We start from the raw sequence: 16,824 nt of genomic DNA, 5'->3' as shown, positions 1-16,824 counted from the left end.
ACTGTACACAGTATGTTGTTCCAGGTTCCAGCCGCTCTTTGATCCTTGCTTCTCCCTCCAGAGGTGAATGTGCACAGCGGGTAAACACAGGAGTGCCGTGTTCATGAATGTCCTGAACATGGTTGACCTTGCTTTGCCAATTGACCTCCATCACATCTGGATCTCCATTAGGAGTGGAAGCTGCAGTCCAGTAGAGGTGGTTGGTAACAGCTGGCCTCCACAGCTTCAGGTCCTCACACTGTTTCTCCTTTGCAGCAGCATCCAAAGCTTTCTTTAGACCTGTCTCAGAAAAGAAACACAAATTGTTAAGAAAGAAAATGTAATTCTAAAGAATTTTTATCAATATGCCAGAGGTCAAAGAAATAGCTTGTTCCTTCTGGACACAACTCCTCCCACACCCACTTGGCAACCTAAAGTGTGCAACACAACACATTAAATTATAAGTAAATTTACTTTTAGCCGTAAATATTGTCAGTGCCAAGATTGTCTTTACCTGCCGATTTCTGTCTGTCATGACGGCCGACACTTGCATGTGTTGCTCGACACCTTTGAGCTCCGTTAGAAACATCCGGTCATATCACTATCTGTGTTACATCAGACAACTGATATGTGTGTCTGAAAACGTTAACATATCTGGACACGTTGAGATCCGAAACCTTGTTAATTCTGTCCTCGATCAAAGAGTAGGTGTCATATTTGGCACAAAGGCGAGGAGAGTCTGACCTATGAATGTCAAAAACAGTTCAATTCAGATGTTAAAGCACAAAAACTGACACATTAAATTATACTATATATGCAAATATTGTTTTGATCTCTTTTCTATATCAGTGATACAAGTTGAAGTGTACTACCTGCAGTCATGAGAGGATTAGCTCAACCCCATCTCATTCAGTTCTCTTACCTGCTCACTCTGCCAGACCTGCACAACGGTAGGGATTGTATACAGGTGTTTAATGCGGAAGAAGGTGCCGGCACTGATGCGCTTAAGTCCAAACAGATTCAGCATCCTTATGGTCTGGGTGGCCATGCAACCGTAAAAGCGGATGGCCCCACTCAGTAAGAAGTTGCAGGCAGTCGTGTTTCGGTGCAGCATTGGCTGGTTCTGCCAATAACGCCCATAAACACACATATTGCACAGACCTGAGAGAACTCTTAACAGTCATAAATAAACTATATCATAAAATAATAAAGTATATAAATTAATAAAACAAATAAATCAATAAAAAATAACGTACAGGTTATGATACAACTTTATTTTTCTATCAGTAGAATTTACAAATATCCTCTTAGCTGATTTATTTTTATATAAATTCCCTCCGTGTTCCCTCCCTCCTCCATCCTGCTGCTCCACGTTTCCCCGGGTTTCCCCACAACAGGAAGGACAAATGGTAAACAAGGACATCAGCTGGCTTTGGCACACAATCAGCAGCACTGAAAAAAGAAAAAAACACTTATTATTTCCGACTATGACACAGTTTGGTGATACACATAATCTAAAATTAAAAAGAAGTCTTACTTGACATCAGTGGCTATTTTGATGGCTCCTCTTCAGATGACTCATCAGATTGTGCAACCTGCACAACCACAATAATTTACCATGATGATAAATGTTGAAAAGCAATATAAAACTACTGAAATAAGACCGACTCGCTATATCACAACTGTTCAGACTCACTACCACCGACTACTGCACACTGAGCTGAGGCAGAGCCGAGGAGACCGACTCCCTTTTGTTACGTAATATGATGCGTACGTAATATTGCATTAACTTTTCAAATGGTCATTTTCAGACAGTATTAAGTATAAATTTCATTTTTTTAAAAATGTAAATTGCACTTTAACTCCAGTTTTGTAGTTTTTGCTCTGTGTTATCTGTTTTTAATATAGACTCAGGTATTAAATTATTGGTCTCTTTTGTAATACTATCTTGTGACTGGTGATTTGTGTTTTCTATGTACCATTTTGACCTTTACTTTGAGGATTATGTGTGTGCAGCATCCTTTAGAGGTGGCCATCTACTATATATACTTCTTGAAGGGCACCTATTATGCTTTTCCTTATTTTCAGTCATATATATATATATATATATAATGTTACAATGTCAGATGTTCATATCAAACATGGCCAAAGTGTCAAATAATGAGGTAAACCACGGCTTGTGACAGATTTCTTTTTATGGTCATCTGCTCCACACACAGTGGGCCAGTTCACTCCTCCGCTCTGTCAACATTATGGCATTTTTTCATTGTTTTGGGGGTTGTCACGTTGAAAAACTCTCCTGATGTAGACTGTGGTGAGGTTTTTGTCAAACTACTATCTCCAAGGTCAACTTATTTCAAAGATTTTGTTTCAGTGTCGGGATGACAGAAGACAAAACATACATAATATCTACTCAGGCATGTTTCTTTTAGTATGTTTACTGTAATTTTAGGGCTGCAACTAACGATTATTTTCATTATCAATTAATCTGGTGATTATTTTCTCAATTAACAGATTTATTGTTTAGTTTATAAAATGTCAGAAAACCAAATATAAACCAAAATATATCCAGTTGAGACCAGCAAATACATGGCATATTTGCAAAAAAAAAAAAGAAAAAGATGACTGAACAATTATTCGGTTACTGAAATAGTTGCCAATTAATTTTCTGTTGATCAACTAATCGATTAATCGTTTCAGGTCTATGTCATTTACATCATGATTTGTAGCTACATATAGCAAACCAAGTATAAAAGAATATGTAAAGAACATGTCAACATTTAGTTTCTGCCAGAGGTGTGGACTCGAGTCACATGACCTGGACTCAAGTCAGACTAGATTCAAAATTTGATGACTTCAGATTGACTTGTCAAAATAAAAAAAACTTACAACTCAACTTAGACTTTCCTGACTTCACTTAGACTTGAGCCTTTTGATTTGAAAATACTTGATACCTTTCCCAAAACCCAAAGATGAGGAAGTATGTTATTTAAAAAGTGTGCCACAAATCAATTAATTTCCCTTCATTTCCGTAATAAACTAATGTTAATGTTAATTCATTCCCAGCAAGCTGACACTTAATTACTCAGATCCACCTTGTTTGAACCAGTCCAACAGCATCCAACAGCATCCACTGAGTGCCAGTTTGAAAAAAATTATACCAAAGATAATGTCGTTTGCGTACAAAAACTATGCAGTGGTCACCCGAAAACTGATTGAAGTAATTGAAGTATGCAAAACAAGTGGGTTGAAAATTACAGATGGAGACTTCCAACTTTATTTGGATTTAACGTTGCACCAAGAACAGTAAGTCGAGGCTAATATTAATATAGCTAGCAAGCCAATGCTTAGCTAACGTTACCTGAACAGATAAGTAACTTTACTAGCTAGCTAATTAAATCAATAAGGCTGGAAACTCACAGTTTGCATACACAGCAATCCCTTGCGTCCACCACAGCGTCTCCCCTAGCTTTTAAGTACCACAGGCTGTTTCAGCCATTGTACAGCAATGATTTGTTTAAACAGACGAGTGTTGCAGGTTCCCTCCTCAACTCCTATTTTGATGTTGAAACAAGATGACAAATCAGCTTCTAAATTAGATGGGCACACACTGCAATCTGCTAATGTTACTGTATTGAATTCACAAGGTAACGTAACGTTACTTCCTTCATTGAAAATTAATGATTTTCACCTTATTTCTGTGTATGCGATCCAGTCTTTTGAGTCTGAGCACTAGACACAGTCAGTGGATACAAGATTGATACATGGCTGGCTAGGCAGTAGGTAGTCATAATCTTGTCTTATAAAATCAATAAACAATCAGAAATGTCTAATGTTAGCTTGTTATTGTCATGTCATTAACATGACAATAAACTCAATGTTACTGTAACTATAGATACAAGGTTGATAATTACAAATTCATAATCAAATTAAGAATATGAGTAATAAATCTGCAGTTCGTGTAGGGCTATGAAGCATTTTTTGACATCTATTTAATATGCTTACCACTTACAGATCTGAAGAATACCAAATGAACAAAAGCATCACAAATTAACCACAACAGCCTTCAGTCTCACAGTTCATGGACGCCCGTGTAGGGCAGTAGAGTTTTCTGCACTTTCTGACAGTAGTTGACAGTAAGTTACAGCCGAGTGTGTCACAGAACATTGACATCAAAAGCAGAGAACGTCGCTGCAGAGATACTTTCAAAATTGGAAACTCAGTTGAGCAACACAGACCCTGTTCGTCACCGTGGACATTCGGTCTGACCAAAAGATGAAGGGGCTCCTTGGTGTCACTGTGCAACGTATAGAGAGAGATGCAGAAAATATACAGCTAAAGTCCAATCTCTTAGCCTGTGGCTGCTTCAAAGGCTTACACACAGCCGAAAGAATCTGTGAGTAATTTGAAGCCACATGTGATGAGTACAACATTAAAGATAAATTTGACTATAAGGGACATGTAGACAGCATTCACGGTGTGCTTCCCCATTGAACAAGTATGTGACGAAGATCATTTTGATGACCCAGAGTTCTGGCATGACCTAACCCTGGAAGATCAGCAAACACCAGGATTTTGCGTTCACTCTCCAGCTGTCGACGGGAGACCGAAAGAAACGAAAGTGACAACTCCATCTCTTTCAAAGTTATCCAAACTCAGCTCATTGCTGCACACGAGCGCGATGTTCAAAGATGTTTTTGATGCTAAATTTGGGGAACAAAGAGGCATCCCTGCTGCTGTCAACACAAGATAGAACTCAACACTGCAGCGAGTGAGGGCAGTTCTTCAATGTGATCTTCTAAAGCTCCGTCACGTTCTAGAAAAGGTTGGGCACACGGACTTGTCATTCACAGCACGGGAGTGGAATCTGTTAAAGGAGTTGGTGGACATCTTGAAGCTGTTTGGAGAAGCAACAGATTTGACACGGGGAGAAGATACTCACAATCAGTTCTGTTGTTCCCTCTGTCCTGTCCGTGAATCACCACCTTGTTTCTTGAGCAGCCTGGTCAGAAGTCTCCTGAACCAAAGATTTCTTGGAATCTTTGTCATTGTGAAAACAACCAGGATGTAAGATGGAATCACTGAAACCCTTTTCAGATCCAGTCTACCTCAAAGCAGCTGCCTTGGATCCACCTGTTTCTCTGATGTGGGTGGACCACCATGTGCTAGTTAATCATGAGGTAAATGTTAAAGGTAAATATTATTGAGTTTAATGTAATTTTTGTTGGGTTTTTTTTTTACATGTTTTGTCAGCACTGATCCTGCAAAATGCTGCAGAGACTGAGCAACCTGTGCCTCTTGTTGAGAGGACTTTGGACCAGGGGAAGGGCTGTTTGCCGCATACCATAAGAGTCAGATGAAGGATGTTGGGACCACTCCAGCACTACAGCTGAGTCACTACCTTTACATATCCAAAGGACAAAACGCCCTTTTGTTCTGGGCAATGAACATGAAGGCTTTTCCTTCACTGTTCTGATTGGCCGTCAGGGTCTTGGCCGTGCCTGCATTCAGTGCTCCAGCGGAGCAAGTTTTTAGCAATGGTGGCATCATACTGCGGCCTCATCGTGCACAAATGACTGACAGACTTTTGGCCAATTTGGTCTATTGCAAAGGCAATACATCATAGGGCCTTGAGATGACAGAAAAAGCACAACCCTGTGGGTGAATGAAACTGTTTATGCATCTGTTATGTTTCTCCCTCTCTCATTTAGACAAAAAAACATAAAACGTGTGACAAACGTCTTAAAAATTTGGGAAGAGAAAGTTATAGACATTGTTCCAATATGAGATAAGTTAAATACAACAAAATCCATACTGTTGTGGTACTGGTTAGTAGTGCTATATGCTATGAAAGTACAATGTCAGCACTACTTTTTTATGATTAAGTTCAGTCACACTTGTTTTAACGAACTTGTTTATCTGATTGAGGTCAAATGAGGCCCTGTGAATTATACTCTGAGCCACAAGGTGTAGCCTGATGCCACTAATAAAATGTTTGTGATAATTGGTCAGTGTGAACCCTGCCTTTTGTAAAGAAATTTATTTCCATTTGTCAGCATATACCTGAAGAAAGTCATTGACCAAAACATTGTATATATTAAAGTATCTTTATTGAGCAAGTGAAGACAGTGTCCCTTCTTCTTTTTAACTTGTTTTAACTAATAAATAGAATTTTTTAAAAAGCATTCATGGTTTGCATAAATTTAATATATTATTACTCTGTTGTTATGGCATCACATTTGGCGAAACTCAAAGTTTAGGTCTTGGGACTTGAGTGCAAAGACTTGAGACTTACTTGTGACTTTAAAAACAGCGACTTGGTCCCACGTCTGCTTTCTGCTTTTTTTTAACCAGACCTTAAAGGCAATGAATTTATTCCATTAATCTAATATACATGACTCAAACCACACTCCTGCTTGAATCTATAAAGGTTTGCCGAACAGGTTCTTGGTGTGGAAGTTTATAATTTAACACAGATATTAGAATATAACAAACCAATATGTGTGAGTCACCAGCACCTCTGTGACACCGTCTCGACCGAACCTGAATATTACAGGCTTGCAGTATTAGCATTTGCTGCACAGCTGTTGTACTGTTGCATTATACATTAGACTGAACGGGTATTCATATTATTGTGTCCACCCCCCCTGTAGCAGTGCTTCCCTGCTGTTCCGCACTATTGAGGCAGTAATTGCACAATCTCTTTACAAAGCTTTACACTGTGTGCACAACCTTATATTACCCCTGCATTTGCTCACTGTGCCATTTTACAGCCTCAGGACTTATGCATAATGCTCTGTAACTCTTATGACTTACTTGAGAAGTTTATGCAACTTTCTGCTTTCATCAGCGGTATTCAAAACCGGACAGAGCTTCAGTCAGTCTGTGCAGTATTCCAGTTCTCCCCGTACACTGGACTCTCACTATAGATCCCCCGCTTTAGTATGCTGTACGCCATGCTAAAATAATTACTGAGCGAATGTATAATTTCTCTAAATTATTTATAAGTGTATTTATAATTAACCATCGCTCATAACCTATAGCTCTGCCTAATTTTACCCACTCAGTGACATGTTATTTTGTACTGCTGCTATGCCACCAACATGAATTTTCTGCAATTTTACAATAAATTCAAAACACATTTCCTCCAAACAAATCCGATGACTCCTCTCTCTCTCTCTCTCTCTCGGCTCCATCTGTCTCCTCTCCTCCCAGCTCCTGACATCCTCTGCGACTCCTCGTCTCCTTTTTCTATTTTCTCTATCATCGCCTTCTGTTGTCTTGTAACCACTTGAACCATGACCGACATTGTCCTAGTGTTGTCATGACAACAATATGCAGAAGTTTAAGTGTTGCTAATTGCTCCGTGGATATATTTTTTTTTTGCATGCTGTTAGGTGTCTCCTCTCTCTCTGCTGGCTGTGCTGCAGCCCCTCTGTGTCTTTAACCTCGAGTACTTTCTCACTCATGTTCTCACACTGATGTTGCACTTCGGCGATGACAAAAGATTGGAGTCTGCACTGACAAAAATCAATGGCTAATGAGCCGTGAAATTCTTTTATTCCTTTTTTGGAGTTTTATAATTTTCTGTTGCCACTTAGTGCTTTTTTTTTTTTTTTTTTTTTTTTTTTGCTTTGAGAGTTTGATGTTTTTTAAGAAAGCTATTTAGAGGCATGATTGTAATTACTGCAGTACAGCAGACACTGATGTAATATCTATAGTTCAGTATATAGTTCAGAACACTGCATGTGTTTGGAAAAGATGCCCATTAAGTAAATGAAAGTGACTAATTTTCTAAGATACTTGGAAAGACTCTATTTTGGTAGAATATCAGTTCAGGAGTAGTCAACAATGTCTTTGATTTCAGAAGTTGTTAGGAATGATACAGTATCTCTAAGGTTGTTTTTTTTCATAGATGGATAGAGCTGATGGATAATTGTCTATCATCATGTAGCTAATCAAGAACCGTCTAGACAGACAAATCCAGTCTCACTGTGGTAACGATGTATGTGTTTGTTACCTGATGGTCAAATTTATTTATAAAGCCCATTTAAAAACAATCCACATTGACCAAAGTGCTGCACAGACCAGAGCAGGAAGCTAAAATCACAAATACTGACATAAACAAGGCACACATCTCATGGACACAAACCAAAAATCAGCCACATCTAGAAGAGTCAAACACTAGTGAATAGTGCATTTAAAAAAAATTAATAAAAGGAACAGACAACAAAGTTTAGGTCAGCAATATCTCCTCTGTTGCACTAACCAACATCTGTTAACTGGAAGAAAATTGTCAACAATTCATTAGTCGACAAACGAAAAATCTATCTGCAATTATTTTATTTTTCAAGCAAAAATGCCTGGTTCAGGTCGTCCCAGTGGCCCAATCAGTTTGATTCCCAGCCAGAGGACCTATGTTGCATGTCACACCCCCTGCTTCCTGTCTCTCTACACTTACTCTCAAATAAAGAGCTTTTGCCTACTTCTATTACCTAGTTCTCAGTGAGGATTTGCTGCTGTTCTTTGTTTAATGTGATTGTAACACTATTGCAATTTGAAAATCACCTTGGGCTTTAATGGATATAACATAATGATTAATAAACGTTAATTATTATTCATACAGCGATACATTTTGTAAAATAAATGGCTTATTTGGACAGTAAAGGTTAAATGTGGGATATTCTTAGTGAAAACTGGTCGATGGTGAGAAAATGAATCGGCAACAATTTGCAAAAATTTCCTAAAAATGTGGCAAATCCTGATATTGATGGTGAATTTAATACTTTACTGAAAAGCTGATTCATCATACCATTTCCTCAAAGTCCTCCAGGAAACTGTAATGCTCACTGTGAAAATAATCAGCAGAATAATCGTTAACAAGTACAACTGTATGTAACAAAGCATATGGTTGTAATGCAGCTAAACGAAGACAACAAAGCCAAGCAAAAGTAAGGAAGTATGTATTAAAATAGAAAAAACATACAGTATCTTTATACAGGTCTAGTTGTTACTGGTCTGTACCAACCCTGTGCATTTTTTAAATCTGATTTAAATCTGACTTCATGTGTGCCAAAAAAAAGTTCACTGTCCAAACATAAAATCACCAAAAAGCTTCTATTTTTACATTTTAAACAAACATCCAACAATCATTCAGGGAAAAATATCTATCAAAGAACAGGCAGGAGTGGAAACTCCTCCCGTGACAGTTGCCTCAGCAGAGTACAAAGCTGCCACATGACAAGTTGTTTTTTTGAGTAAAGCACACAAGTCTCACTTTTATTGACAGGAAAAACAAAGACTAGAAAAGCTCTTATGTCCTGCTTCTATACTGCTGCAAACCTGAAGCAAGTTCACTCTCTTACGCTGGAGTTTTGACAAAGTGCTCTGGAAAAGGAAAAGAAGAAGAAGAGGAGGCAGATGGAGAGAAAATTAATCCAAAAATGTGTCACTTCTCCTCAAAGTCTGCTTTCTAGGAAGCTCAATAAAATATGAAACACAACACTTTATACAGATTGAAATGTTGTCACAGATTTACATGAAGTGATATCTGATTTGTTTGCTTATCAGGATTTACATATTTGGCCGCATCTCCCGTTGTCAACTACACCTTAAAAGGCAGGAAACTATACGTTTGTAACACTGAGGAACGAGGAATGAGCTGATCGATAGCAGAACTTATCCGTTCTTTGCATGTGCTTGCATTTTCAGAGTGAATCTCCAACACAGAAAAAAATGAACCAGACCCAGAATGGCAGCACATCAGATTTCTGCCTCACATGCACCAAACCAGTGCTCTTTCCATGGCAACCGTATCAGTGGCTGTTTGGCAGCCGCCTGCAGTGTACCAACCAAATGACAAATCAACAATGTTGATTCCATCACTTCCACTGAAATGCCTTACATTCTGTGTGTGTGTGTGTGTGTGTTGTCTGTGTGTCTGTCCACCAAGATCGTCTGTCCACCAAGATATGTCCACTGTCGATCAAAACAGAGCTGAGAAAATAAAACCAGAATGCTAAGTGGGCCTGAGGGATAAAAAAAAAAACATTGAGAGTGTAGGTTTTCTTTCAGCTTTGACAGGAAATACACAATCTGGATCACACAGACTAAATGGATCTCTGTTCCCCCCTCGTTATCGTCACTAAACAAAGAAGAGATACATATAGTAGAACAGCATGCTGGTAAGAGAAATAAATGTAAATCATTACTAATAGACCAAGACATTGTTAAAGGGGGCATATCATGCACATTTCCAGGTCTGTAATTTTATTCTGGGGCTCTACTGGAATATCTTTGCATGATTTACAGTTAAAAAAAAAAAAACTCCTTATTTAACTTAATAATGGTCCTTTATGCAGCCCCTCAGCTCAGCCTCTGTCTGAAACAGGCTGTTTTAGCTCTTGACTCTGTAAAGTCTCCCTCAAAATGAGCCCACTCTGCTCTGATTACCTTTCAGAGGCTACGTAAACAAACAATAGTAATCGGATTTTGCTTCTGTTTCTCGTTTTTTTAACTCAAAATATGAACTTCTCAAATACATCTGTACACGTTTGAGCTGGAATCTGATTCAAAATATGCAAACGGACAATGTGTCAGTAGAGATAACATTGTAAACAAAGCTTTTGACTCTTTGGCTTTTGACCTCAAATTTTGGAATTTTGACCATGTTGAACATCTGACATCATAACAGTAAAAAAAATAAATAACAGAAAATACCAAAAAGCAAATTAAACTGCTTATTTGAAGGTTGTCTAGTGGCTGACCTTCACACTTTGCTGTAGTGATGTAGAACTGTACTAAAGGGTGTGTCGGTACATCGTGACATCATCGTTTGGCGTCTAGTTGGAGATGCAACAGACTTGAAACTTACAACCAGAGAGAGCAGTGAAACGCTGCTTTTCAGATGGATGTATAATTACTCTAATCTTCAACAATTTTGATAATCAACTCATTGTTAATATAATTTTATATTTCAGCCCACAGTTTCACAAAAATCTAGCCCTATTCTCGTTTTATTTTGTCATAATTTATTTTACTTTAGCTGTATTTATGTATTTTAAATCATGTTGTCTGTTGATATTGTGTTCCTGCTGCTTGTCCTCATCATAATCCAGTATTATCAATTATCTTGTATTGTTTTTAACACTAAGTAGTGAGGTGAAACATAATTTTTTACAATATGGACGATAAAGTTTCTAACAAACCAACTAATTAACTAACTAACTAAACTGAAATACCAAACATCGTCTTGTTCCAACTTCTCAAAAGTGAGAATTTGATACTTTTCTCTGTTTAATATCATTGCCAGTTGAATATCTTGAAGCTGGGAAACTGTTGGTGGGCATTTTTTCAACATTTTCTGGCATTTTATAGACTAAATGATTAACCAATTGATCATAAAAAATCATTAGCAGATTTATTGATATTGACAATAATCATTAGTTGCATCCCTTATCCTAAAATCTGACAAATCCTGATATTTTTGGTGCTTGCAGTACTTTATCGAATAGCTGATTCATCATGCTATGTCCTCGGAGTCTCTTGACATTAAAACAAACAAACTGTCTCGTCTAAATAGTTCAGATTTTGTTGCAGTGTCAGCGTCGACTCGCCTGAAATCGACCACTCAGCTCTAACTTACTGCAAGTCTTCAAGCCTCTGCTATGGCTGACAATCACAGCAGCAGCTCATTAGCAGAGAAGCTGCTGATTGGAAACGACACCCTGAACGGTCAGTTGACTGGTAGGTGGGAAAGAAACACTGAGATGTGAATCGTTAAAACTATAGCTGACGGACTTTAAAGTGGGAAAAAAGACATACCGTATAACCTCCCAGATGTGTTTCACTCATTGTTCACCAGGTAATTATACCATATAAAAACTGCAGGGGTGTGAAAGATGGTTGTTTCCTTTAATGAAACAATAAAACACATCATAAATATGCTCCATAATGTTACACAGTCAGATATATGGTTATTAAAGCATTAAAAGAAGGTTAAATTCATAGGTGAATGGGGTGGTTTTGACCCAATTAAAACTGTGTTTTAATTAATCTCAAACAGGCTTATAAAACTCAAAACAACAAATAAAAATTCAGTTATGTACTGATTTAAGCATACAGCATGTACACAACTCCCACTGAGGCAAGTTTCTGGTCAGAATCAAAACATTTGTAGGAAAATCATCGCTGCAATGGCAGAAACAAGGTTGAACAATCAGTTTTTCAGTTATTGTTGCTGTCATTAGAGGTGTGAGATATGCAACATGTAAAGAGACAATATAGATGTGTGTGCCCATCTTTATATTCATATATACTGTGCAGCCACTCCTACAGTAGCTTCCATACGGTCTGATTGAAGACGTTAATCTAAACATTGTAATGTGAGAGTGACAGGAGCCTGTGTGTGCGTTCTGCCCATGAAAGGTCAAAAGGTCAGAGTGTCAGAGCAGCGCTGAGGACGAGGAGGTTTTATTCCTGCGGAAATCCCACTTCAGACTGTGAAATCAGGATAATAACGCCGCTGTCTGCGAGGGGCTGCTTCTGTCTCCGTTATCTGCAGCCAATGTTTGGATCTATTATCTGGCGACCGATCTCTGACCTTCTTAATGAGAGACGGCTCCACGCTATAATATGTTAATGATCTCCGGACTTATCAGTTAAAGGACTGCTATTAAACACCTTTATATGTTGACTTGTTTTCTTGACACTGTCAATCTGTCATGGTGCTGTCATGACCTGTGTTTGACCTTCATCATTGAGAACCGTTGTTAATGGCGGGTTCGGGGCTTTTTACAGTGTACGTCTCAATGAACTGAAAGGAGGATTTTTATTTAAAATATGTCATACGATCTTTGCGTGAACAGCCACGATAATAAAGATTGTAAAGACCTTTTGACCTGTTCACATATTAGCTTCTCATGATATCATCTTTACATACATCTTTGAATATTATAATGTATGCATGTGCCTCGTAACCAATGAAATGCTTTTAAACAATATACGCATGATGTGTTCAGATAGCTGACAGGAACAATCTCCTATTTGTCCAGAGTATTAAAGGCATATATCCTTTGGGGAGAGAAGTTGGTAGAGCTCTTTGATGGATTTTCTGACATTTTTTGCTGTTGCTGTTTTTGTATTTTTTATTTTGCTTTTGTGCTGAATAAATCCAAGTAGATCATCTTGATCTCCTGAAAGACAGAAACTTCTCATTTTTGAACCTCTAAACTTTCTCTAATGTGTTAGCAGTGCTAATTTAGATCTCTCAAGAAGAAGAACCAGCCTTAGAAGGGTTAGAACAGGAGCCAACGGATCGGGGTAAAGCCTAGAACGAGGGGCGTTCCTGCCCTGGTGCTGGGGCTTTCTGTCAGATACTGACGGACTTCCAGGAGGAGAAGAGACCTTTAACACATACTGATTTCACTGATACCAGTAATTTACCATGTTGTTATTATTAACATTTTATCCAGTGATTAGAGACACTGGAAGATGGTTCTCGTTCTCGCTCCCCTGGCGCGCTACTAAATCCTTGACAAAACCTGACAAAGTGATACGCAGGAGATGGCGTAGTAGTCCTAGTAACTAGAGCCACACGCCACTACTTGTGAACGGTTAAATGGCACCAAACCAATAGGAACAGTACTTCACTGGACCATGGTCTAAGCTCCTCAACAGTGCCCAGATTGACACGTTAGATTTTGGAGTCCATCAGAACTAGCTAACAACAACATTACTTAATTAACTTGCCATACGTTTTTAAATGAAATGATAGTTTATGTAAGTTTGATTGGTTGAGATTGGTGCTGACGATAACGGTGATGACTACAAAGATGAATGTGATGCTTACGACTCATTTGCTGGTAGATATATTGAAAACTGTACATTGCAGCCCCATGAGGAATCATGACAGGCAGATGTGAATGGCGATGTCACAAGCGTTCAATAAAATCAATAAATATCTCCACCTTCTTGTTCTTATATGACACTGAGCACCGCCCCGACTTAACTGACATTACTTATTCGCTCTATTACCCATGTAAGTACAGTATATAGTGTATGGACATTTTTAAAATGTGTCTCCACGTTATGCTTCTGTGGGACTTAGTCTGTTTCTCTACCAAAACAAATGGTTTACTTTTTATAATATTATTATATCTTTTAGAATAAAGCATTTAAGATTCTTAACTGACTGTTCACTAAACCCCTCCCCCAGAAAGATATTGTCCAATCATAGTTTATCAACTGTAACGAGGCACAGCAGGTCTGTCGATCTTTAGATTTCTCTTGATGTGAAAGCTCAGGCATGGAGCTGCAGTAAGTAATGTAATGTAATGGTGCATCTGGACACACCAGACAACTGAACAGGTGGTTGACGTGGTGGGTGACGTACTGCGAGTTGGGCAGCGCTTGGTTTTTGCTCTGCCGTTTTCAACATGGCAGTCGAGTTACAAATGATCTCATTTTGTTTCTGAAAACATTTGAGGTGAGAAACAGGCAATGCAGTAACACAATCTTGATTTGTACTTGATCAGCACTGCCTAATTTGACAGTTTGATCTGAGTTCAGTGAGCTGGCTGTGTTGCGCTGGATGGACCACATTTGCATTAAGTTGAGGTTGAGTTGGTCCGTCAACTCGCCATGCTGTATACATCATGCATAACACACTGGATCTCCTGCTCTCCATAGAAAATGAATGGGATCCGTCAACGGATTCGGTGTGTTTGCACCTTAACTGTGTCTGTTTGCAGTTTGGTGCTGAGCAGGTATTGTACAGTGGCTTTTTAGAGCTTTTTCTCTGAAAACAGCTGCCTGCTGCAGCCAAAAACGACGCTATGAGAGCTCTGAGAATGAACCAAAACAGTTAAGTTGCAGCTGGACAGCTAAACAATGAGCTGAAACTCACTATAAAAGCCGAAGGGAGCTGCAGAGTTGCTGATAATTCTCTGTACGTTCATCACTACAAGCCACAACCAACACATTACACACTGACAGCTCATACATTACTATTACAAAGACTAAGTCAAAACCTAGTATATGGCTGGATATGGGTCAGTGTGTTACAGGGATAGTCAGTGTTAGTGTCTATAATGTGAATTACTGGATATTAAATGTTCATCTGCAAATTTCTGTAGTGGTCCCAGTAATATTTGTTGTTAAAGTATACTGAAGTAGCGTATCACATGACATGCTTAATCTACGTTTGAGTACAAAAAAAAATGTTATAAATACATTTGCAAGAACAATTCTTTACACTCATATCTTAACATATTAACTCGTTGTAATTGTAATTATAACTATGCTAATTATCTGTTAACTCCCCCCTTGCTCTTTCATCTGTTTCTATCTGCGGATGTCTCTTGTTTTTCTATGACTCACTCTGCATCGAGTGTTTTGTCAGAGTGATTGTTATTTCGGGTGCTTCAACTGTGCGCTCTCCCTCATGTCTCTCGGCACATGGAGAGCTGTTTTCTCTCCTGCTCTGCTGTCTGCTGACTGTTACACTGTGTAACCAGATGTTTGATTTGAAAGAGAACTTTTAATGAAGCAAACGACACCCAGTAATAGTAAATGGTAGAGTTTATTAATTATTCAGTATATTATACAGTTTATGCACATTGTAAAAAGGGCTTCAATGGTTCTGCCCATATTACTCTACTTTAAAATGTACATTTCTTCTGCTAAATTAATTTTTTCCTTTCTATGTGCATTTGATTAAGTTACACATCTGTAAGTAAAAACTGCAACAATATTTTGTAAAATTAAATTGACTTTTATTACGCTTGGCGATAAATTGATGTCAAGTGCTTATGTCAAACGTTATGGTCATAACCTGCCCACACATGCAGCACCAGAACTAGTCTTTTTGACTAGATTTTGTAAGGAATTAAACTCCAGGCAAGACATTTAAGTATACAATATGTTTCAGTTCCTTTACCAGGTCAGACATCACAATTAAAGTGGTTATTTGCTCTTCTTGTGTCCACTGCTTTGTTGGGCGCATGGCTGATTTATGTGTCGCCCTCGAGTGGGAAGATCCGGGTCTGAAAGATGAGGCCGATACAGAAGCGACTTAAATCTGCGTTCTCTCTAATGGCCAGCAGGGGGCAACTCCACTGGTTGCAAAAAGAAGGAAGTCCAAAAGAAAATGACCCAACTTCTCCCTTGATTTATTACCTCAGTAAACACTTTCTTAATGAGTTTGTGGTCTCAAGCTTTGCCTATCTTGACTCAACAATTCCCAAACATGACACAGATTCATGTAAGTATCTCCTAATGAAAAATGAATCCCAAAGCACCACTTCTTAAAACACTATCCTGATTTAATAAAAGCTTTTGGACCAGCGGTAGCTTTCTGGACAATGAGATTTGAACCCAAACACAGCTACTTTAAATGGATTGTGAGGCATACTGGCAGCTTTAAGAACATACAGTAGGGTTCAAGGATCCTACTTTAAGTCTATCCATGGCTGCAGATGTGCCTGCTATGAGTGTTGTAAGTGTACGAGTAACGTCAGTGCCATTAGATGTTCTGCCTGCAGATGTTAAGGAGTCAATCAGGTGTCTTATCTCCTTGTCAGTCTCAGGTAAAGCTGGCTAACATGGTCACTGTCCAGGGAACCAGATACTCTAATGGTATGAGAGGCAGAGATTGTACAGATTGCCTTACTTGGAAAAACATTTCATCTTAAAAACACAATTTCCTGGTGTGATGAATATGGCGGAGGGGAAGGGGCAAGCCGGCACTGGTAACTGAAATGAGAAGGCGACTATTCATTCAATCAAGGTGGTAACTCATGCGTCTAACCTAGCAACCTGCTGGATCGCCTACTGGTTTGGCTGGTC

The 16,824-nt window shown here is 38.6% G+C and overlaps 1 long non-coding RNA gene across 1 annotated transcript; it reads right to left on the bottom strand.

Moving 5' to 3' along the window:
• Positions 1 to 1,232: 1,232 nt before the first annotated feature.
• Positions 1,233 to 2,078, bottom strand: LOC122997425. The gene is made up of 2 exons (XR_006407209.1): positions 1,517 to 2,078; positions 1,233 to 1,431 (listed from the first exon to the last, which is right to left on the bottom strand). It is a non-coding gene; the product is annotated as an uncharacterized LOC122997425 (long non-coding RNA).
• Between the last annotated feature and the right edge of the window lie 14,746 nt (positions 2,079 to 16,824).

The sequence above is a fragment of the Thunnus albacares genome, chromosome 14 (genome assembly GCF_914725855.1).
Source record: "Thunnus albacares chromosome 14, fThuAlb1.1, whole genome shotgun sequence".
NCBI lineage: Eukaryota > Metazoa > Chordata > Actinopteri > Scombriformes > Scombridae > Thunnus > Thunnus albacares.
The sequence above is the reverse complement of the archived record's forward strand: the minus strand, read 5'-3'. Positions and strand labels throughout refer to the sequence as shown.